Source organism: Triticum aestivum, chromosome 2D (assembly GCF_018294505.1).
Source record: "Triticum aestivum cultivar Chinese Spring chromosome 2D, IWGSC CS RefSeq v2.1, whole genome shotgun sequence".
Taxonomy (NCBI): domain Eukaryota; kingdom Viridiplantae; phylum Streptophyta; class Magnoliopsida; order Poales; family Poaceae; genus Triticum; species Triticum aestivum.
The window spans coordinates 177,290,064-177,314,915 of record NC_057799.1 but is presented as its reverse complement, the minus strand read 5'-3'; positions in this window follow the sequence as shown (position 1 = coordinate 177,314,915).

Here is a 24,852-nt window from a genome sequence, read left to right as displayed (position 1 = left end):
GCCAATAATATTCTCCAAACCCCCTCCCCCCGTCCCCCTCCACTCCATTCGCTCCGCCAAAGCTGCCCTCCTTGCCGCGCCGATACGTCAGCGTCGCGGTTCATCGAGGGGACGGACGGCGATCCTCTCGCTTCCATAGTACGACTACCGTCCTCTAGCCGTGCCGCCACCGCTGGCGACGTTCTTGTGGAGACGCACGGCGGTCAGCGCCACCACCGCTGGCGACGTTCGTGTGGAGACGCACTGCTGTCATCTTCTCCCACGATACGCGCACTCTAGACTGAGGCCCCGTGCATGTCGGTGTAGCGCTGAATGTTAACTGATAGACGCTGTTAATCTTACTGTTTGCCGAAGTAGTTTACAGTCAAATGCTCTGCTTAAGAAGCTTCCTTGCCATGTTCTGCCCTCGATCTGCTTAGCTGAGATGGCATGCCAAGACCGATTAGTTGCTAAAATATCCTACCATATATTCACTATGACGTAGATTTCCATGGTCTACTAGCCAATCTGTTAGGTGAAATAGCTCTACACCATTTTATACTCGATCTTTGTTGCTGAGATGGCCTTCAATAGTTCGATGGTTGTGTGCTCGGCCTCATTGACTGCTGAAACAGCTTGCCATAATTTAGCCCTCAAATATGTTTGCTGTTAGCTTTACATATATTTCATTACTTTGATCTGCTCGTCCAAATATCTTGCCATAGCTTTAGAAATCGACCTAGGTATTTTTTCCTGGACTTCATAAAAAGGCATATATATTTTTCATGTAATATCTAGTAGAAGAACTAATTTGTATGCCTAACAAATGGACATGACTTGGATAACTTCTGCTCGAAGATTCTCCGCTACATATGTCGAGGGGGTTGAAAACTTCATGAACTTTATCAGAGCTGAGTATGGTGGTCCGAAATCAGATGTGCTCTGCCCGTGTAGTAGTTGTATGAATTCAGTTACAAGACCCCAGTCAACTGTGCAAAATCATCTACACTTGTATGGGATGTCGGTCACATATACTAGGTGGGTACATCATGGTGAAGCTGTGAACGTCAATGTTACTGACTATGTGGAAGCAGCAGATCACCATCTTGATCTGCGTGCTGCTCAGGTGGAAGAGGAGGAGGAGGTGGTGGTGGCGGAGCCAGTGAGTTTGACCAACATTGAAACAATGCTACGAAATGCTCATGCATTTCGTGAACTTTCACCTATAGAAGAAAAATGGTGGGCCCGCATGTTGGAACAATGCAACATGGCTGTCACCCCAGGAAATAAGCTGTCAGTATTCTCAGCTATGGTCACCTTTCTTTAGGTGAAGACATCTGAGCGGATGACCAACAAATCATTCGATGTGATGTTGGCTGCTTTCCGCAAATCTTTCCCAGATGCGTTTGAGCTGCCACACAGCTACAGTGAAATGAAGAATTTCCTTCGTGCAATTGGAATTGGATATGATATGATCCATGTTTGTAAGAATAATTGTGTTCTATTCCGGAAGGATTATGCCAACTTAAGTGAATTCCCGAAATGCAAATCATGAAGATGGAAAGATGGCAATGCTCTGAAGAGGATTCCTCATACTGTTCTGAGACATTTTGCAATTATACCAAGACTGCAGAGGTTGTTTCATGATGCTGAGACAAGAGAGGATGTACTGTGGCATTCTAGGAACCAGGAGTACAGAGATCAGAATGTAATGAGCCATCCATCTCATGGTAGTGAGTGGAAAAGCTTCAATCAGAAACACAAAACGTTTGCTGCTGACCCGAGAAACATTAGACCTGGCTTAGCTTCAGATGGATTTAACCCATTTGGCCACCAAAGCGCCACATATAGCATGTGGCCAGTGCTTGTTATCCCTTACAACATGCCTCCAAATGTCTGCACCAAATAATCAAACTACATGATGGCCTTGCTCATCCCAGGTCCAAAACGTCCTGGAAAGGATTTTGATTTATTCATGGAGCCTCTTGTGGAGGAACTTCAACAGCTATGGAGGGGTGTTCTCACTCGAGACCTATATAGCAGCCCACTAGATGATTTCTTTCTGCGTGCTGTTAGAATTTGGTGCATCCATGATTATCCAGCTTTGGGCACTATGTCAGGGCGAACGACACATGGTTACAATGCATGTGTTCGCTATGACAGGAATCCGCTGTCATACGCAATACTTAGCAAGATCGGTTACATTGGACACCGTTGTTTCCTTGCCAAGGACAAGTCGCGTCCTACAAAATACCGAAGACATATGTTCAATGCAAAGCATGAAACCTGTGATGTGCCAAAGAGGCTCAGCGCCGATGAGTTGCAAGTGGAATTAGAGAAGGTCGGGCATATTACACCAGGAAACCATCCTGGTAATGGTAGCGGGAAAAGGAAGCGTGGCAGGGTAGAAGAGATATTATTGTTTACCCACAGGTCCACTTTGTGGGACTTGGAGTATTGGAAAGATTTGGATCTGTGGCATAATCTTGATGTGATGCACATCGAGAAAAATATATGTGACAGTATTATCGGCACACTTCTTAATATTGAAGGCAAGACGAAAGATACCTTAAAATCTAGGATTGATTTGACACACCTGGGTATCAAAAAAGGATTTGCAGGTGGAAGATGAAGGTAAACCATGGGATATGGCACTAGCTATGTGCATCTTGGACAAGGTAAAAAGACAAGAATTCTGCGAGGTCCTGTCACGTGTGAGATTCCCACATGGATTTGTTTCCAACCCTGAAAGGAGAGTCTGTGCAGATGGAAACAAGGTACAAGGGTTGAAAACTCATGACTGCCACATCCTACTTCAAAGGGTTTTACTTGTTATCCTTAGAGGATTGGGCCGCCCTGACTTATACAGAGCAGTTGCAGAGTTGGGACAATTCTTCAGGGAACTCTGCAGTAGAAATATCAGGATAGATCCTTTGGAGCGTCTTAGAGACAACATACCAACTATCCTATGCGACCATGAGAAGATATATCCTCCAGCCTTCTTTGATGTGATAGTGCATTTGGCTGTTCATCTACCTGATGAGGCACTACTTAGAGGTCCAGTACAGTATGGCTGGATGTACCCTATTGAAAGGCGGCTAGGCACTTTCAAGGCCTATGTTAGGAACAGAGCTAGACCCGAGGGTTCCATTACAGAGGCCTACATTGCTACAGAAGCGTTGACATTCTGCTCAAAGTACATTGAAACAGCTGATCAGCTTAGCAAAGAGGTGGGTGAAGACAATCCCGGGCTCAATGTTTTCGATTATTATGTTCGAGTTACAGGGAAGAGTCGACAAGAGGACAAATCTAAAGATTTGGACAAAATGGTTTGGTATGTGTTGAATAACTGTCCTGAGATACTACCTTATATAGAGTAAGTGCTAAGTACTGCAGCTTATACATCGTAATCTACTAAACTTGCAGCACATTCTTATATATTTAGATGTTCGCGATCACTATGTTGTGCAGCATCTACAAAAAGGAGTTACTGCCGCAAAATCCAAGAAACATTGACAAACTGGTTATGGCAGGATTTGCAAAATGGTTCAAGAGCCATGGAAGCTTTTGAATTGCACTGTCAATTTTTTTAATATATTGAGTACATAAGATGATCAGCTTGTCTATTTTCTAACCATAGGTTAAGAAGATGCGGGAGGATGGGCAGGCAGTTGATGATGCCCTTTACGCACTAGCAATGGGTCCTGATACTCGGGTAAGACATTATGAATCTTGCGGGTTGGAGATGTGCGCTACAACACCCTTGCACGCGACGAAGGTAGGAAGACACAAAACAGTGCCATCATGAGCATGGATACGTATGACAGAGAGACAACAAAAATGTATGCTAACATAACAGACATTGTTCAATTGCCATATATCTCCAGTTTCGAGGATCATCGGTGTGTGGTTCTGTTGTGCTGTCGTTGGTATAACCTGTTTTCCATGATCGCAAAACCCAGAGCTGATGATTATTTCAAATCCATCAATGTCAATGGCGGCGTACCAGACCAACGGGCCTTTTATTTTGGCAAATCAAGCAACACAGATATTTTTCTTGGAAGACACATTTGCACGTAGCGATGATTGGAGAGTATTGCAAAGGTTTGAGCAGAGGAATTCGTTTAATGAAGTTGCACAACAAGATGATGCTTACACTGCTCCTGATGTACAAGATTCCACATATGTTACTAATATCTTTGAGAACCATCACATCAATGACACTGGCGTAAAGATTGCCTGTCGTGATGTGGACATACAAGAGTTGATCAAGAAGAAGCCAACGTTCGAGGACATTGAGGATGAAGAAGAAGATGACACCGTGGGGAATTACAATTTAGACTGATACACATGGTGAAGATGTTGACGCTGCTGCTGCGAATGATGATTAGATTGCTTTTGTCATATTTGCCTGTCAGAAGATGTTCTTTATCTACTATGTGAAATTGTGTTTGCTATGACAACTGAAACCTGATGAACGTGTTGTTTAGTATTTTGCTGTGAGAACATCACTTGTTATGTATGTTGATTTGTGTTTGGTGATTGTATGACGACTAAAACATGATGACATTGTTGTTTAGTTGTACTCATATTTGGCTGTGAAACTTGCACTACTAGAAAAAGGGCTATAGATGGGATTGACACTAATGGCGCACCAGACAAGCGGTGCGCCATTAGTATATACTAATGGCGCACCACCTTCTGATACGCCATTAGAGTTGAAACTACTAATGGCGCACCTGGCCCAGGGTGCGCCATTAGTATCAAATTGTTTTTTTAACTAGTGCGCCTGTCCAAACATACTAATGGCGCATCCAGACACAGTGCGCCATTACTAGTTGTAACTAGTAATGGCGCACCTGCCGGAAAGTGCGCCACTCATGTTGTTTTTTCTATTATATTTTTTATTCCCTTTTTTGCAAAACTACTAATGGCGCACTTTTCCACCGTGCGCCATTAGTATGTTTTTTTTGCAAAACTACTAATGGCGCACCACCAGAAGGTGCGCCATTAGTAACCTGGATTACTAATGGCGCATTTAGAGTTGGTGCGCCATTAGTAAGTGGGCAGCAACAAGATATTTTGGACAGCCTCTCCTACCCACACTCACTTTCTCCCCACTTCATTCTCTCCACCTCCTCCTTGTCTCGGGTGCCTCCTCTTTTTCACCACATTTCCACCATAGATTCATTCAATTTAAGTGGTTAAATTACCTTGTTTTGATAGGTAAGTAAGGGGGGAAGCAATATTTATGTTGTTCTCCCTACAACAATGTGCACATGCACTTTTTATGGCCTAGCTAGATCTATGTATGTTCGTGGTGTTGCATATGTTTGTGGTGTTGCATATGTGTTTGTGTTTGGAGGTGTACCGGTATTTGAAATGCGATAGTTGCCAATATTTTGCCGGAATGTTGATTCATTTCCGTTTCGGCGAGAATTTTGGCATTAAGCATTCTTTTTGGTCCTATTTTTAGGGAAAGTCATGCCAAATTTTTTCTTGGTTCTAAAATATCGTTTTGCTCTACCCCGCAGGCGACCATGGTCCGCATGATGACCGAAGGCATCGTGAATAGGTTTTTGAGGTCCGCGAAGGCCGAGATGCTTCAAAAGAACGAGACGGAGATAAGATGTCCGTGTCGAAGATGCAAGCTGAAGAGCCTTATTGCGGACCCGGAATCCGGGCAGGTGCGGGACCACCTGCTCTTGCGTGGTTTCATGGATGGCTATCGGTGGCAAGGTGATGAAGATGACTACGAAGTCGTCCATGGGGGCCGGGCAAGAAATGAGGAAGGGCAACAAGACAACCACCGCGGCTCGGGCGGGCGAGAAGACGAAGAATCCCCAGGAGATGATCACGACGGTGATGCTGTACACAGTCATCATGTAGAAGATGCAGGACATGATGATGAGGAAGATGCCGGAGCAGACGACGGGCATGATCATGAAGATGATGATGCCGGTGGAGCAGACGACGCTGGACCATCGATGGGCTGGGTGCAGGACCCGCGTATTCAAGAGCTGCTTCTCAAGCAGACGGATAACGCAAGAGCTGCCGCCTGAGAGAAAGCCAAGATGGATCAACTTGAGTTAGACGCGGTTACTCCATTGTATGAAGGATGCAGGACCGAGGATACCCGCCTGAAAGTAACGCTCATGGCTCTGGAGATGAAGGTAAAACACAAAATGACCGACGCATGCTTCGACGAGAACATGTCATTCTGGCACGAACGTCTTCCCAAGGGGAACAAGTGCCCGACCAGTTTGAAGGAGGCGAAGAAAATCGTGTGTCCTCTGGATTTACCGCACGTGAAATACCATGTGTGCATGAACAATTGCATCATTTATCGGGACGAGCACGCGGAGTCTACCATATGTCCAGTGTGCGGCGTCACTCGATACAAGAAGAGGAAGAAAGCTCCTCGAAAAGTGGTGTGGTACTTTCCGATCACTCCTCGTCTGCAGCGGTATTTCGCGGACCCTAAGGTAGCAAAGCTCCTGCGTTGGCACGCGGATAGGGAGGAGAAGAAGCGAGAAGATGACGCAAATGATCCGGAGATAGATAAAAAAGACAAGATGCCGAGTCACCCTAAGGATGCGAGCCAGTGGCAAGCGTTGAACTTCGAAGACCTAGAATTTGGGAACGATCCAAGGAACATCGTGCTGGGCACGAGCACCGATGGAGTCAATCCGTTTGGCAGCCAGAGAAGCACACATAGCACCTGGCCTGTGTTTGTGTGGATGTACAACCTTCCCCCTGGTTGTGCATGAAGAGGAAGTACATTCACATGAGTATGCTAATTGAAGGACCGAAACAACCAGGGAACGACATCAATCTGTATCTGGGGCTGCTGAAAGAGGAGCTTGACACGCTGTGGAAAACGCCAGCCAATACGTGGGACGCCGCAGAGAAAGAATATTTCCCTATGAGAGCCGCGCTGCTCACGACGGTGCACAACTATCTCGGTTACGGATATGTCGCGGGGCAGGTGGTCCACGGATTTTCTGGATGTGTCAGGTGCATGGATGACACAACGTATCGCCAGCTAGATAGAGATCCCGAGTCTTCGAAAACCGTGTTCATGGGACATCGAAGGTGGCTTCGCGACGATGACCCGTGGAGAAAACACAAGGATCTATTCGTTGGTGAAACCGAACCCCGAGGACGCCCGCGTACGAGGAGCGGCGAGGAAATAGACGAGTTGTTGAAAAATTGGAAAGACTGCCCACTGCCGGGAAAGAAGCAAAAGGCGCCAGAGCCGGGAAAGAAGCGAAAGGCGCCAGAGCCGCCGCTGAAGGTATGGAAAACGAGCCAGATCCACCGTGTGCCTCACAGCCTTGATGTCATGCATATCACGAAGAACGTGTGCGAGAGTCTGCTTGGTACCCTGCTCAACATGCCAGAGAGGACCAAAGATGGGCCGAAAGCCAGGGCAGACTTGAAATCAATGGGCATCAGGCAGGAGCTTCACGCTATATATGATGATGATGATGATGATGATGATGATGATGACGATGATGATGATGATGATGAGGCGAAGCAGGACACGGAAAGTCGTCGCAAAGGCAAAAAGGCCAAGAAGACCGGAAATGACTACCCTCCCGCGTGCTTCACTCTAAGTCAGGAGGAGATCAAGCAGTTTTTCACCTGCCTCGTAGGAGTAAAACTTCCTTACGGTTACGCGGGGAAGATAAGCAGATACCTAGACCTAGCGAAGCTGAAGTTCAGCGGGATGAAGTCTCACGACTGTCACGTGCTGATGACGCAGATACTTCCAGATGCAATGCGTGGGATCATGGACGCGCACGTCCGTGAAACGCTATTTGGCCTATGCAACTTTTTCGACGTCATCTCTCGGAAGTCTGTTGGCGTGAGGCAACTCAGAAGGCTACAGGAAGAGATCGTGGTGATACTATGCGAGCTTGAGACGTACTTCCCGCCCGCATTCTTCGACGTTATGGTGCATCTGCTGGTCCATATCGTGGACGATATCATCCAACTCGGGCCGACGTTCCTGCACAGCATGATGCCGTTCGAAAGGATGAATGGTGTCATCAAAGGATACGTTCGCAACATGTCACGTCCAGAGGGAAGCATAGCCAGGGGCTTTCTGACCGAAGAGTGCATCTCCTACTGCACGAATTATCGAGGCATCGAGAACCCCGTTGGTCTGCCCGTCAACAGGCACCTCGGCAGGCTCGCTGGATGGGGTCACCGTGAGGGTCATCGCAAAATGCATGTCGACTTCGAGGGTCGACTCGCCGACTTTGAAAGAGCAAACCTAGTCGCGCTACAACACATAGACGTGGTCGATCCTTGGGTGGTAGAGCACAAAACCTTTATTAAGAAGACGTACAATGACCGAGGCCAACAGAGGACGGACGGAGATATACTCAAAGAGCACAACTCATGTTTCACGCGTTGGTTCAAGCAGAAGCTTCTGTCGTACCCTTTACATGAGGATTCTTCCGCGGAAGAACAACTCATATTCGCCTTGTCACAGGGCGCCGAGCACAACCTGATGACCTATGAGGCGTACGATATCAACGGCTACACATTCTACACCGAGGCCAAGGACATGAAGAGCGATGGTTATCAGAACTCCGGGGTAACGATGGAATCCTACACCGGTAACGACAAGGACAGATACTACGGAAGGATCGAGGAGATCTGGGAGCTGAGCTACGCTGGAGAGAAGGTCCCGATGTTCCATGTCAGATGGCCCAAGAGCGTCCTAAAAGAAGACCGATATTTCACCACCATGGTTATACCCGAAGCCAAATCCAAGACCGCAGGCGCAAACGTCACCGCGAAAAATGAGCCATGGGTACTGGCTTCCCAAGTGGACCAATGCTTCTTCATTACCGACCCGTCAAAGCCCAGTCGTGTTGTCGTGAGGAGAGGCAAAAGGATGATCATCGGAATGGATGGAGTAGCCAATGAGCAAGACTTCGACAAGTACGGCGACCCGAGAATCGAACATGACGACGATGATGAAGTAGCAGCATACACCACAAGAAGAAGCAGGACCACCCTACCTAAAGGACGTCCGTTCCACAGAAGAACTCCATTTGCGAAAAAGAAGGGCAAGAAGATTGTGAACAGATAGCTAGCTAAGATCGATTGTATTTAAATCGTAGCCTTTATTTCTCGATTGTATTTCATGGGCACTTTTTGAACTATCATGAATATTTTTAAATTTCATGGACACTCGATCTCGATCCCCCTCCATCTCGATCGCTATCCCACCTCGCCAGATCCGGTCCCCCTCGCCGCCGAGCACCCCCCGGTCCACCGGCCCCCCGCACCCCGTGCACCCTCCCCCGCTCCACCGGCATTACTGTTTGATGATATTTTAAAAAAAAAATTACTGTCTTATAAAAATTTATTACTGTTATGATTTAAACAAGTTTGAACATATTTAAACACAAATAAATATCAAACAGCATTTTAAATGCATAAAAAAATTGTGGAGCCTGGGAATCGAACCCAGGACCTCCTGGTGTGAGAACTGGCTGCTGACCAGTCGAGCTAGTAGAGGGAACTTGGTGTGGATCAGGTCAGGTGGAAGATAACCTGTTGGCTCGAGCAGAAAAAAAAAATACTAATGGCGCACCAGGGTGAGGTGCGCCATTAGTATGGATGTACTTATGGCGCACCGAGGGGTGGTGCGCCATTAGTATTGTGCCCTCGCCCTCGATCCCCTTCCCCTCTCCTATCCCCGACCCAAACCTATCTCCTCTCTCTCCCTCGCCCTCGCCCTCGATCCCCTTCCCCTCTCCTCTCCCGACGCCGCTGCCCCGCCGCCTCGACCCCGCCCCGTCGTCCTCGTCTCCGCCCCGACGCCCCGACGCCGCCCTCTCCTCTCCCGATGCCGCCGCCCCGCCGCCCCGTCGTCCTCGTCTCCTCGGCGCCGCTCTCCTCGTCTCCTCGGAGCACCACCACCACCCGGACCTCGTCGCCTCCTGGACCTCATCGCACCACCACCACCCGGACCTCGTCGCCCCTCCTCATCGCCCCGTCCACACCACCGCCCCCGTGAGCTCCACCACCACCCGGACTTGTCTATTGCTTCATGTTCATTATGACAATTGCTAATTCTTGTTTGATTTAGTAGCGTCTCATTTCTTGTGCTCATGGGAAAACTAAGAAAGCTCAGGAACATAATTGTGTTTCTTGTCTTGTTTGTTTCGGTTGCCTTTTAAAGAGAATGGGGTTAGCAAGAGAAATCAGCTTGTACACTATGAGTAGCTTATGCATGAGTCCTGATGGAATCACTATAAACACCAGGTCATTATAATTGTTTTCGAGGAGTAGTTTTGATGGTCAAGATCAGCATAAAGGAATACAACTTTATATCTGGTTTACCTTGGATTGTTTTACCTTGAGAAAATGCATTCCACTCAAAGACAGCCCATTTTGTACACTTTTTCGTTTGATAGATCTAAGGAGGCAGAAAAGTTCTCTTTTAGTCATCTTTATTGTAGTCAATGTCTCCACCACTCTGATATCCTCAGTATCATGGTTGTGCTCTGAATCTCCAAGCAAATCATATTGGTTGTGATGATTGACTGAAACATAAGAAGTTTTCAGGTGGTTGCATTGTTTCTTGCTACCAACACCCGCAGTTTCTTTCTTTGTTTAGTTGGAAGTTTGTTATACTGATAGAGTGTGCATAGGGAGTAAACGAATTCCTGCAAAACGAATTTTGTATGAGTTTTTTAGATCTGAATTCATTTATGTTCATGTGCGTCTGTCTGGCTGTGTATCCCAACTTGTGTTGATGCTCTGAAGTAGGTTTTCACTAAGAGAATTCAAAACTAAGACATGTTCTTAAACCGAAGCAGTATTTGTATCACAGAAAAAGTTCTGAAGCTGTTGAACCTTACCTTATGTATCACAAAAAAGGCAAGGAACATCATGAACAACTCTCCATGACTTAATTTTCCTATATGCATTGGCCTGTACAGCAGGTTCACTTTTCCTATATGCATTGGCCAGTACAGCAGGTTCACTTTTCAAAACAAATTAGAGCAGACCTCATACACCCAAGAAAACCTGAAAAAAATGAAGTTCAACCCCTCACTTTTCCTATATGCATTGGCCTGTACAGTTGGATTTGTTTATGATTTTAGTGTTTTCAGTCTATTTTTCTATTTCTGCTTTAACATAACGGAATAACTAATGGTGGCTGCCTAATGATGACAGACTAAGTTTCTGATTTATTTTGTTATAGAAGTGTAGATTCATTGGTAGCAATTGTTTTTAGTGTCTCATGTTGCTTGTAGTGTTTTGTCCAAAATGTTGAATGATACTGCTTGGAGATGCATATATTGTTTCACCTCTTCACATGCCAATGTATTTTCCATGTTGTGATGGAGGCCTTTTTTGCCTTGTCCACCCGAGAGGCCCTTGAGTTTGCCGGAATGTCGATTAACTTCCGTTCCGGCAAATTCGGGTACTCCATATGTCCTATTTTCAGCAAAGGTCATGCTGAAATTTTCCGTGAATTTTAGCATGACTTTGCTAAAAATAGGACATATGGGGTACTTGTGACTAATGCATGGGCCGGGGTATCTTAGTAGTTAATTAAGTAGGATCAAGTTCCCTGGCATACTTGTGACTAATGCATGGCTTTTAGGGTGCCTCGGTGTCGATAAAAAACGAAATGATGAAAGCTTAGGCTTTTAGGGTGCCTCGGCATCGAAAAACCCTCAATGATAAAAGCTTAGCTTTTAGGATGCCTCGGTGTCGACAAACCCTAAATGATGAGACCATGATCTTGTTCCTTGACAATAACCAACTTTTTGACCAAGCTTTGTTCCTATTTAGAGAGAAACATGGCCAACAACGATGAGGCCGGGGGTTCAGGCGTCAAGGCATTCTGGAAGCTGTCCCAGGAGATGGAGGAACAACCTCACTTGTATGAGGACGCCGCCTTCCCCACCGATCCTGAGACCACTGATGGTACCGCCGAGGATGACCCCACTGATGCCACCACTGATGGTGCCGCCGAGGATGCCACCACTGATGATGGCGGCGCACGCACAGATGGCAGCCAACCGAAGAGGCAACGGAAGGACCGGCGCCCGACCGTGCTCCGCACCCTCAAGGAGGAAGTTACTGAAGTGGACTCCGACGGGAATCCAACGGCGCCCGAACGAATAGTCAAGGGGTACTCGCTTCAGCTCGGGTGCATTCTCCGGAGCACCGTCTCGATCAACACCGAGAACCTGAGGCATCCTGACCGAGGGAATTTGCGCAACCTCCTCTTCACGAAGCTGCACGAACGATACAAGTTCCCCGCTGAATTTGAAAACACAAGCCTCAAAGGGAATAAAGTGAACAATGTTGCCCTCACGAAGATGAGCAAGGCCCTGTCTACTTGGAAAAGCAATGTGAAGAGAATGATCGAGAAAGGTGAGAGTTATGAGAAGATCAAGGAGAAAAATCCTTCGATCACCGAAGATGACTACAACGACTTCAAGATCAATTGCTCGAGCACCGCCAACTCCGAATCAAGTAAGTGGGGGAAAGAAATGCGGGAGCTGAACTTAGGGGAACACACACTCGGTCCCGGCGGTTACAGAGTGGCAGAGCCTATATGGGACAAGGAGGAGGCGGACCGTGCCGAGCAAGGCCTACCGCCCCTCTTCGATAAATACGGTGACAAGCAGACCAGGAACTTTGTCAGGGCCCGGTACAAGAAGGACCCGAAAACAAAGGAGCTTACCACGGATCCGAAGACCAGGGCGCTTGAGCTTGTTCTGGTAAGGAATACACCCCCGCGTAATTAGCTCCATATGGTTGCATTCTAATTAATGAAGCCAAATTTCTAAATGGTTCACATTCCTTCCGCAGGCGACTGAAAGCAGTAGCACGGGGTCGACTAAGAGCAACCCTTGGGACACCACTCTAAATAGGGCGTTGAATGTAATGAAGAACAAGGATAAGCTCAGTAAGCCGACGTCAGCTGGTCGTGTGGCCGGCAAAGGCTTGTCGACAAAATGGTCGTCATACTATAACACTGGTGGGCGAAAGGAGAAAAAGACCAGCTCGGAAAGCCAGGCGCGCGAGGTTCAAGAACTCATGGCACAGGTGGCGCGGATTCCGGAGATTGTCCAAGAGCAAGTGCAACAACAACTTGGAGTGACGATCACCGCCATTGTGCCTACCTTGATCCAGGGGATTAGTGCGTGGATTGCGGGCGGCCAACAGGGGCCGCCCCCGATTCCTAGCTTCACGGCCAGCAACTCGCAGAACGCGATGGCGGGGCCATTGGTGTCTCCGGCGGAGGCGGCATTGGTGTCTCCGACGCTGGCACGGGATCTTAATGCACCGGGTGTACGCCGGCCGGCACCTCTGCAGCAAGCGGCCCCTCCGTCAACTGCACGCCCGCCGTTGGCGGTGCCTCGACATTAGCCGAGCTCGACGCCATCATCATGGTAACTAATTAAGCCTCTCTCAGCCGAGGACTTCATCTCCTTGCCTTTGACTGGGCATCCCTAACGCCCTACATGTTTTTACAGGGCGCCGCCGACGTTCCGTGCACTCTCCTGCACTTCGTGAACAACGAGTTGGTCGATGTCGCCAAGGGCAAAATCGTTCAACCGGGCAACCCCTTGTTCCACGGTACCCAGATGCCACCCAACTTGTTTAGGGTTCAACTGGTTCGGGTGCTGCCAGGCTGCGACGAGTTGTTACCTCCGATTCGACCCATCGGGGCCGACGATGATGACGTGATGACCCTCAGCGCGTGCCTGAGCTGGCCCCTGCTTTGGCCGAAGAGCCAGATTCGTTTGGGGGCGGGGGACACCACCCCAAAGACAACACCGCCAGTCGTGCCGGTGCCAAGTCGGCCCCATGGCAAGACCGCCGCAACGGTGCCGGACATCCCTATGCCACTGGATCCAAACATGCATATGGCACAGGATCAGAACGACGACGACGACGATACATTAGCCAACGTCGATCAGTACTTTGCCGATCATGGGTACGGTGGCGACTTCATGGGGCCTCCTTCTCAAGAACCCAACCCAACAAAAGACGTGCGCGATCTAGCTGGTACCGCGGAGAAGCCAAGTTGCAACAGGCGTCGTCTGCAGTTCAGCTCTCAGGAGACGCCTCCAGCTGCCGACTTCACCGAGCCTCAGATAGGCGAGGTGCGAAATATGATCAGCCCCAACACACTCAAGAAGGCGGTCTGTGAGCAGAACTTGGTCCCATTACAGGAGAAGAAGAAGGCACGCAAAAGAAAGACTAACAAGGGTGCGGGCCAGCCGGCACCGAGTACGATCCGTGCTCAGGACGGGCCACCTTCAACTGAGGATATCTCGAGGAGGGTGCATGTGGCGGGTAGGCCGATGCTACCGAGAAATATGCTCGATGCTGCAACCGGTGCTATGCGGAGTCTGCATGACAGTGTTCTTTCTTTGGAGAAGCGGCGTCTCGGAGAGAAGGATGTGGCATACCCGGGCCAAGGTGCCAGAGGGCAAGGGCTTTGTGGATAACTCCATCGGGGGTACGATCGTCCTACGGTTTGATGACATCCATGCTATGTTGAACCTTCATCCGCTGCACTACACCTTCGTTCGGCTATTTTCGCTGAGTATGGAGATGCGGATCATTCGCGACAAGACCCCGGACATCGTGATAGTCGACCCCTTCTACATGCGTGCCAAGATCTTGGGCAGCGCTGGGGACCGGCAAGTCGCGAGTTCTTACCTCGAAGGCGTCATTCTGGCAAACCAAGATAAGGATAACTTCCTCGTGCCTTACTTTCCCGAGTAAGTCCTCCCCTCAACCGCCCCGTAACATATGAATTCTTAGATTTCGATCGTTTTTCTTTTAACATTCCGTGTTTTCTGCAGTGACACACATTGCACGCTCATCCTCCTAAGCCCCAAATATTCCATGGCCACGTATTTCGACCCGGACCGTCAGTCGAACGTAGACTACACAAATGTCAAGAAGGTTCTTGATGATGTTCTCCCCGGCTACGTCAAATCTGGAGGCACCTTCACCAGGCCTATTCGTAAGTACGGCAAGCACATGTTCTCCCACAATACGACGTTCTGCTGCGTCAAGCAGCCGCCTGGCGGTCAGAAGGGTGCCTACTATGCCATCCATCACATGCGGGCGATCGTACGGGGCCATCATCAACTTCTGCTACCGAGTAGACTCAAAGATTGGGCCGCGAGCGTGTCGGCAATCCAGGACGCGGACATCAGACAAGAATTCTTTCGCATCCAGTCGGAGTTTGCGGAAATCATCCATCAAGATGTCCTTCGTACCTCGGGGCAGTTCTACCTCAGAAATCAACCGTCCAACAGTGACATCGACACAATCCTACAAATGCAGGCTGACAACGCCCGTTGTTTCATGACTCCCACGATAGACGGCGGCTTCATCCACGCTCTGGTCCCTTGAGTCGAGTCGAAAGCAGTGATGCTGTGTCTAGTTCTGAAACATCGATTGGCTCATGTTGTAATTAAACTTTAATGAACTTGTAGTATGTCTCTTTGGTTTCGAGAGTCGTTCAACTTAGATGTAATCGATGCTATTAATGTCTTGCTTTTCTCTTCCGATCGTTCTGTTGCATACTTATATATTGCTTATGTATTGTCTGTGAATTGGTACTAACGTTTCGTTTGGCTACTGCATAGCGATGCCGTGGTATGTCGTGTACAAGGGTAAGGTTCCCGGAGTCTACGACGACTGGGAGGAGTGTCGGAGACAGGTTCACCGATTCAGCGGTAACAGTTACAAAGGGTACGCCACTAGGGCCGAGGCCGAATCTAGATACGCCCGCTATCTAGCGGGAGAGGGGAGGGAGCATTGGAGGAACCGGATGAAGACGAGTTTCATCGTGATGATGCTCATCGTGATGACCGCAGCTCTCTTCTATGTGATGGTAATTTAGATGATCGATATCGACTTGTAATGTGAAGACAAACTCGCGGTCTCGAGACTTGTAATATAATGTTCTATCTTTGTTCGGTCTTTTCAATTCGGAGACTAATATGATGAATTGTATTCGGAGACTAAAATGATGAATTGTATTCAGAGACTAATCTTCTATTGTATTCGATGAATCTGTTGTTGATGTGTGCTGTCTATATTTTGTCCAATTATACATTTTGTAACCTGTGCAAAAAACAGAAAATTAAAAAAACCTAATATTCATACTAATGGCGCATCACATCATAGTGCGCCATTAGTATGCCAAAGGATACTAATGGCGCATCGCTAAACAGTGCGCCATTAGTATGCCGAAGTTACTAATGGCGCATCCTGTTGTTGTGCGCCATTAGTATGCCAAAGCACCTGGGTATAGATGGCCCCCTGGGAGGCATACTAATGGCGGACTGTTGTATATACTAATGGCGCATCTAGGGTGCGCCATTAGTATACCAGATACTAATGGCGCACCACTAATGCGCCATTAATGGCCAAATTAGGTGCGCCATTAGTAGGCCTTTTCCTAGTAGTGTTGAATTTAATGACATAGTTTGCTGGTGGACTGCAATTTGCTCGACGTCTTCGAATGGGAACAAAGCTGACCCGACAGGGCCTCTGCTAATTTATTTATTTATTACCAAAAGGGCCTCTGCTATTTATTTATTTATGAGCAAAAGGGGATACCCCCGATTTCCGGGAATAGAAATCATTAGATGTTCACAACACTACGCTCAGCCTGCTACCCAGGTTTCATTCATTACTAGTTTCAGCAAAGTGCTCATGTCATAGCCACTGAATACATCACGGGTGCTACATACACTGCAAATAAAGAGACAATCATCCTGCAGAGCACATCGATTTTGCCCATTATCTTCACAAGCTCTTTCATCTCCTCATTGCTGTGAAGGCCGTTCAGCAGTTGTTGCTTGGCCATGATTAGACGAACTGCATCTTTAACCTTCTACTCTGCATCTTCCTCTTCTGCCATTCCTTCAGTTACTTGTCCAACACCCCAACCTGCTGGTATTGGGATTCCTCGGCTAACCAAATAATCAATGTAGTTGCATTCCCCCACATTAGCAACTTCCCAGAAATACAAATCACACAAATCTTCCCTTTTCTGCACGAATCAAATTGGAAGATCATCAACCAAACTATTAAAAAAAATCAGTAACTAAAAGCAGCAGAACAACACTTAAACATATTATTACCCCATGATTCGGGCATTTATAGAAGACTCGGCCAGGGTTGAGGATTGTGGTTGAGATGCGACGGATGACCCTGCGTGATTTGCAGCAGTGGCACCACACGAACGGCAGCGGGTTGCGATGAGCAACCGGCTGCGGTGCGTGTGCCGGCAGGGGTGTGATGAGACCCACTGGCGATGGTACGGGTGGCGACTTGGCGCATATCTGGTTGTTGCCTGCTGAAGAGCAGGTGGACGAGCAGCTAGCGGACATGGTTGCTACGGCGAGAGCTTCTGATGCTAGGCAGAGTAAGTAGAGAAGAGGAGAAGTGAACGTTGGATATGTCAGTTTCATTACTTGCAGAGTAGCATAGCACCATATATAGTCATAGTCTAGGTTTGGATTCGAACTAGCTACAGGAGCATGTTTCTCTTTTTTCTAAAAATCAGCAACGTCTCTTTACTGGTACACTAGCTTATTCTGTACGCCTTCTCAAGTCTTTGATTTTCTTTCTTTTTTTGCGAGGAAGGAAGGAGGACAAAATTGAGAGTTCCTGGGACTCGAACCCAAGACCTCTCGGTTGAAAACCATGGGTGCTAGTCACTTATGTGGCGAACTTTCCCTGGGAGGAGGACGGCAGACAAATGCATTTTCCTCGCAATTTTAGTTGTGACGCAAGATCAAACGGTCGCAGTTTCGAGAATGTTATCAGGCGAACGAGCCCAGTTTTTCTTTTCTTCCTATATATAAAAAAGTATGCTACTTGGTGTCGGCTTAGTCAACAAACGATTGTGCCAACCTTGACCGTTGGATTGACATTCAACGTCTGTCATGTTTCTTTAGTCTTGTCTTCCTCCAGCCGCCAAAGCCAAACAAATGCCGGCAGGACCACCTGCTCCCGCCTCCCACGGCTGGGTGTGCTGCCGCGCACGCATCGTGGCCACATCGCACCCTAAAACTCTGCGCATCTTCCCCGGCTCCTGTTCGTTCCCGTCCGAGGCCTCACCATCGTCCTCCGCCTTGGTTCGCTCACCGCAGCGCCGCCCTCCGGTGTTGTCAACATGGTCAACAGCTGAGAGGAATAAGGAGATGACTGTACATGGTGAGGATGACAGTAGGGACCCAGCAGCGCGCAGTAATTTTGTTTTTTCGGGACGGAGAGGGTATCAACTGGGATGTGCGGGAGCTGTGGCCCATCTAGCCCAGGCTTTTATTTCATATGTTTACCACATGACCAGCCCAGTTTGTTTTTTTCCTTTCTGAAAATGGCTAGCCCAACTATTTTGTTTTCTGCAGAATAACCAATGTAGGCCTATTTGCTTTTCTACGCCCTGTTGGGCCGGAAATCTTTCAAGACGAGGAGGGATTCATTTTGCCCAGAAAATGGGCTATAAGTAATAAGAAATGGGCTATAAGTAATAATAAATGGGTTGTAAAATGAAAAAATATAGCAAACAGGCAATTAGTTCAAAAATACTTTTTTCTTTCGGATTTTGATATTTTAAATTTCATTGTTTTTGTGTGGGTAAAATTTCATTGGATTTAAATTAAGGTATGTTTAGTTTTTGAAATTAATTTGAATCTGGCTAGAAATTTCGGGCTGTATGCAGTTTGGGATAGATTTGGAGGCTGACTTTTGGGTCTACTAGGTTGATGTGTACGAAAGGCTTTCTCAACTTATTCCACAAACGATTCTAGCAGCAGTGACCATTGGATGTTAATCCAACGGCCGTCCAGCTTCTTCAATATCTGATCTTCTTGCTCCAGCCGTCCAAACCAGTGCCGGTGGGACTGCTTGCTCCCGCCTCCCGTGGCCGGCTGTGCTGCCGCATAGGCCGCACCGCCCCACCCTAGTCCATTGCTAGCCAGACCATTCCTCTACTCACCCACACCTCCTGTTATTTTCCGGCGACGGCAGCCAAACTAGTAAACCCTCGTACTCCCCACCGCGTCGGCAACCACTGCCGAGTCTTCCCCGGCTCCGTGTCGTTCCCTTCCTAGGCCTCACCATCGTCCACCGCCCTGGTGCTCTCGGCACGGTGTGTCCACGAACGACATCCATCGGAAGTGGGCTGTATGTGGAGAGGCTGACAGCTGGGTCCACGGCCGCACACAAGGAAATGCCTCCTTATTACGCGCAAAATAATGATTCCTCCACCTGACAGCTGGGACCCACCGAAAGGGCCTCTGTATTTTGCGAAAAAATGTTCCCCCGCCGACAGCTCGGTCCCACCAGCTATATCTTCCACGCAAGGAAGTGCCTTCTTATGACGCACAAAAAAATGAATACTCCCCCTGCTAGCTGGGACCCACCATAGTGGGAGGCTGACTTGTGGGCCTACTACGTTGACGCGGACGGAGGGCTTTGTCAACTTAGTCAATATGAACAATTCTAGCTCCAATGACCGTACGATGCCATCCAACGGCCGTAGTGCTTCTTCAATCTCTGGCCTTCTTGCTCTAGCCGCCCAAACCAGCGCTGGTCGTGCCACCTGCTCCTGCCTCCCGTGACCGGCTGTGATGCCGCGGAGGCCTCACAACCCCCTACTACTTCCACCGCTGGCCAGGCCATCCCTCTACTCACCCACATCCCCTGTTATTCTGCGGCGATGGCAGCATCACACCGGAGCCGAACCAGTGAACCCTCGTACTCCTCTCCGCATGGGCTTCCACTACCGTGTCTTCCCCGGCTCCGCTTCGTCCCCTTCCTAGGCCTCGCCGTCGTCCACCACCCTGGTGCTCTCGGTGCGGCGTGGTCAACGTGCTCAAGGAACGACTTCCATCGGAAGAGTACTGTACGTGGAGAGGCTGACAGCTGGGTCCACAGCCGCAGCAAGGAAGTGCCTCCTTATTACGTGAAAAATAATTATTCCTCCACCTAACAGCAAGGACCCACTGGACGGGCCATCGTATTTCGCGAAAAAACGTTTCCCCCTGACTGCTGGGACCCACCAGCTACATCTTCGCACGCAAGGAAGTGCGTTCATATTACGGGCAAAAAAATGATTAGCACGCAAGGTAGAGGCGCGCACGTGTCATAGTAGAGGTGCGCACGTAGCATGTCACGTAGTCCCATTAATATCGTGTACACGTACGTACAACCAGAATGCAAGAAAGTAAATACGGCCACGTACGTACATACGGGCAGGGTCTCGAACACCTACTCGTGCATATGTATGGCCAGGGCTCGTGTACAAGACTGGGTCGGAACGAAGAAACTGCGTCGTCGTGTTCATTGGGAGCCAACAGGCTTGGACGGAACAGCTGATCGAAACGAGGCCCGGCGTACCGCAGAACGGAGGAAACGGCCTTGTGTTCGACCGGCCACGGTCGAAACGGGATCCTGTTCATCGGGAGGGGTCTGGCATATCGCAAAGCGGCGGAAACGGACTTCTCTTGGACCTCCTACCGTCGAAACGGGGTCCTGTTGATCGGGAGGGGTGTGGCGTACCGCAAAACGGAGGAAACGGACTTGTGTTGGAGCGCTACGATCGAAACGGGGTCCTGTTCATCGAGAGGGGTGTGGCGTACCCCAAAACGGGACTCCACGGGATACTGTTCATCTCCACCGTCGACCTCCTCCAGCCTCCACGGGCTACTGTTCATCCACCGTCAACCTCCTCCAGCCTCCACCTACGACTGTTCATCCACAGCATCTCCCCTCCTGCCTCCACCTACGACTGTTCATCCACAGGCTCCTGTTCATCCAGCCTCCACCGCTCCTCCACTGGCTACTGTTCAACCAGCCCTCTCCACGGGGTCCTGTTCAACCACCCCTCCACGGGCTACTGTTCATCCAGCCCTCCACCGGCTACTGTTCAACCAGCCCTCCACGGGGGCCTGTTCATCCAGCCCTCCACGGGGTCCTGTTCATCCAGCCCCAACCGGCTCGATCGGGGTCCTGTTCATCTAGCGACAACGACCTCTACTACCACGGGGTCCTGTCCATCCAAACCCCCCAACGCTCACTGTTCATCAAGGGAAGGAGGCAGCAGGGTTCGATCGGCTTCAATTAGCAGCAGTAGCGAAGGAATCGCTCGATCGGGTTCAGTTAACAGCTAGGGATCGATCGATCGCTCAAGTTCAGTAACGCATAGCCTGCAGTGCAATTGCTCGGGTTCAGTAGGCGAACGCCTCGCTCGGGTTCAGTTAAAGCCCTCGCACCCACGTGCGTACGTGTACGAGAGAAACGTGCATCGCTCGGCCCCCGACCATCCACCGTAACCGGGAACTCCCCGATATTTTCCTCGCCCTCGCTTCTACCACGGTTTTTTCCGTCATGGACGGCCCAAAGAATGTCATGCAGCTGCGTCTCCGGCCCGCCCAGGACGAAAAGCCCATTTTCTGTCATGATTTTTTTTCATAGAAGTAGGAGCCCACCACATCTATGATGATACCGGGTTTTGCCACAATTTCATCATAGAAGTGTCATAAGCATGACAAAAAAAAATTCGTTCGGCCCAAAATGTCACGGATGTGTCTTTTTTTGTAGTGATGTCTGTTCTTCTCCCAAAGCTTCTAGTGTTCATTATGTCCAAAAAATCTCCAAAACATTTCATGGCATTTGGACTTCGTTTGGTACTGATATTCTGCTAAACCAAAAACAAGCAAAAAAAATAGCAACTAGCATTGGGCACTAGGTTAATAGGTTAGTCCCAAAAAAATGCTATAAAGTTGCTTGTAAATGTATATATAATATCCAAGATTGATACTTTAATAGCATGGAACAATCAAAAATTATAGATACGCTGGAGATTTATAAAGCATCCCCAAGCTTAATTCCTGCTCGCCCTCGAGTAGGTAAATGATAAAAAAAAATTTTGATATGGAATGCTACCTAACATAGTCATCACATAATATTTTCTTTGTAGCATGGACATTTGGACTTTAAATGATTCAAAACAATAATCTATAATTTGACAGGAAGACCTCAATACTCAAGCATATTAACAAACAACCATGTCTTTCAAAATATCAACACTAAAGAAAGTTACCCCTAGCCCATTATGCTCAGTCATTGATCCATTCATGAAACACACTCAAATATTAGCTACATCCAATGCACATGTATGACAATAGTGTTCCCTAGTTGGTGCTTTATAAGAGAAGATGGAGACTCAAAATAAAAATAAAAATTGCATAAAAGTAAATAGAAAGGCCCTTCGCAGAGGGAAACAGAGATTTGTAGAGGTGCCAGAGCTCATAGTTTGAATTGAGAGATAAAAAACAATTTTGAGAGGCATGCTTTTCCTGTCAATGAAAACGACCGAGAATTTCCAATATCTTCCATGCTAGATAAATCATAGGTGGTTCCCAAACATAAAATAAAGTTTACTTCCTCTCCACCATTCTTTCACAATCCATGGCAAGCCGTATTCACGGATGTCTTCCATACCAACACTTTCCAAGGAATTTATTATGAACAACATATATAATTTTTTTTCATTTCTGGACTAGACATCCCTATTACTGCCACACTCTCGTGCAATGACAAGTGAATAAACACTCATCTTGAGAATAACATACCTAACATGGAATATATTGGCCACCCCTGCCGCTTCATGAGAGGTACGGCCACACAAAATGGAAATTTATTTTGAATATTACAGTTGGCACATACAAATTTACTTGGAACAACATGGAAATACCACATATAGTTAGGTACAGTGGACTCATTTGGCACAAATTTTGGTTTAGGGAGTTGGATACACAAACAGTATTCTCTCTTAGTACAAATGACGGCTAGCAAATAGATTAAGAAGCGATCAACCAAAAAACAAAAATGGTCATAAACACACATTAAACATAACTAACACCGAATAATGCACCACAAGTAAGATGTAAGTTCGTTGCATCAGTATTGACTTTCGTGCTTGCATAGGGAATCACAAACCTTAACACCAATATCTATATCTATACCTACTAATAAAGCAAGGCATGTTTCTCCTATTTTTTCACCCATTCACCACCGATTTTTTTTCTATCCAAGGTGGTACAAATTTTTTGTCGTCCATCTACTAGAAAAGAATAACAGTTTTGTCCAAAATTTCCTACATGGGCCGCGCGTGCTGAGGGCCAGCGAAGCCAGCCCATTTATTTCCTGCCCATGCAGTTGGGAAAGCTTATTTACCGAAAAGGACGGCAAATAGGCGAAGCTTCACATAGGGCACCCAATATTGGTCGGCCCATTTTTTTCTATTTTGCTATTTTTTTCTTTCCCTTTCTCTTTTTCTTTTCTCTTTCCCTTTTTCTTTTTATCTTCCAAGTTTTTTTCTTTTTTCATAAATTAAAATTTTCAATTTTTCAGAATTTTAGTTTTTGATTAAATTTTCGTAAACTCTCCAAAATTTAAAGTTTTTGTTCCAGTTTGAAAAGATATTCAAACTTTCAATTTTTCTTCCCATTCCAAAATTTATTCAAAACTACAGAAATTTTTAGCATTTCAACTGTTTTTCACGTTTTCCAAAATTCTTTCATATTTTGAAAATAATTACATTTTAAAAACTGATAGAAATTCGAAATATATCAATTTTTATTGGAATGTTCATGTTTCTCTGATTTTTTCATATGTTCACCACCGATTTTTTCTTGTTCTATCCAAGGTGCTACTAATTTTTTGTGCGCCCATCTGCTAGAAAAGAAAAGACAGTTTTGTCCAAAATTTCATACGTGGGCCACGCGCGCTGAGGCCTAGCGAAGCCATCCCATTTATTTCCTGCCCATGACACTGAGAAACCGTATTTACCGCACAGGGCGACAAATAGGGGAAGCTTCGTATAGGGCGCCCAATATTGGGTCGGCCCGTTTTTTTACTATTCCGCTGCTTTGTTTTCTTCCTCCTTTTCTTTTCTCTTTTCCTTTTTCTATTTTCCCTTCAAAGTTTATTTTCCTTTTTTCATAAATTCAATTTTTCAGAATTTTAGTTTTTGATTAAATTTTTGTGAACTCTCCAAAATTTAAATTTGTTGTTCCATTTTGAAAAAAGTTTCCAAATTTCATTTTCCCTTCCCATTCCAAAGTTTATTCAAAACTACAGAAAATTTTCGTATTTTATTTGTTTTCATGTTTTACAAAATTGTTCGATATTTTCAAAATAAATTGCATTTTAAAAAATGATACAAATTCGAAAAATATTAATTTTTATTGGAATGTTGGCGAATTCAAAGTAATGTTTGTGTTTAAAAAAGCATGTTTTGAAAAATTGTTTCAATGTTCAAAACATGTTTTCATTTTCAAAAATTGTTCACATATTCAAAAAATGTTCGTTTTCTTATAAAAGGTTCATGTTTTCAAAAAATATGAATTTCAATAAATTGTTCACGTTTCAAAGAATATTCATAATATCATAATTATTAATTTATTTTTTGATAAGTTCAAAAAGCATGAGAAAAATAAAAAATGTTTTGAATGTTACGCTACAGTATATTCTTAAACATTCGTGATGGCCATTTGTTAGGAGGAGCTGTTTGTTCGAGTGGCTAGCACCACGTGGTTGAGTTTTTGAGGTCGTGAGTTTGATCCTTCAACTCTGTGGTTGTTTTGGGAAAAAAATTCGCGCCTTACAAACACATGTCATTTTGGTGCGCGCCAGTGGCCTGGCGAGACTTGAATTGTTGTGCATCCGACGTTCTATTTGACCATAAAAGAGAATATGTTGGTTGACTATAATTAAAAGAAATTGTGGGCACATGCCAATAAAAGAGGATATGCTGGTTTGGCTCTAATT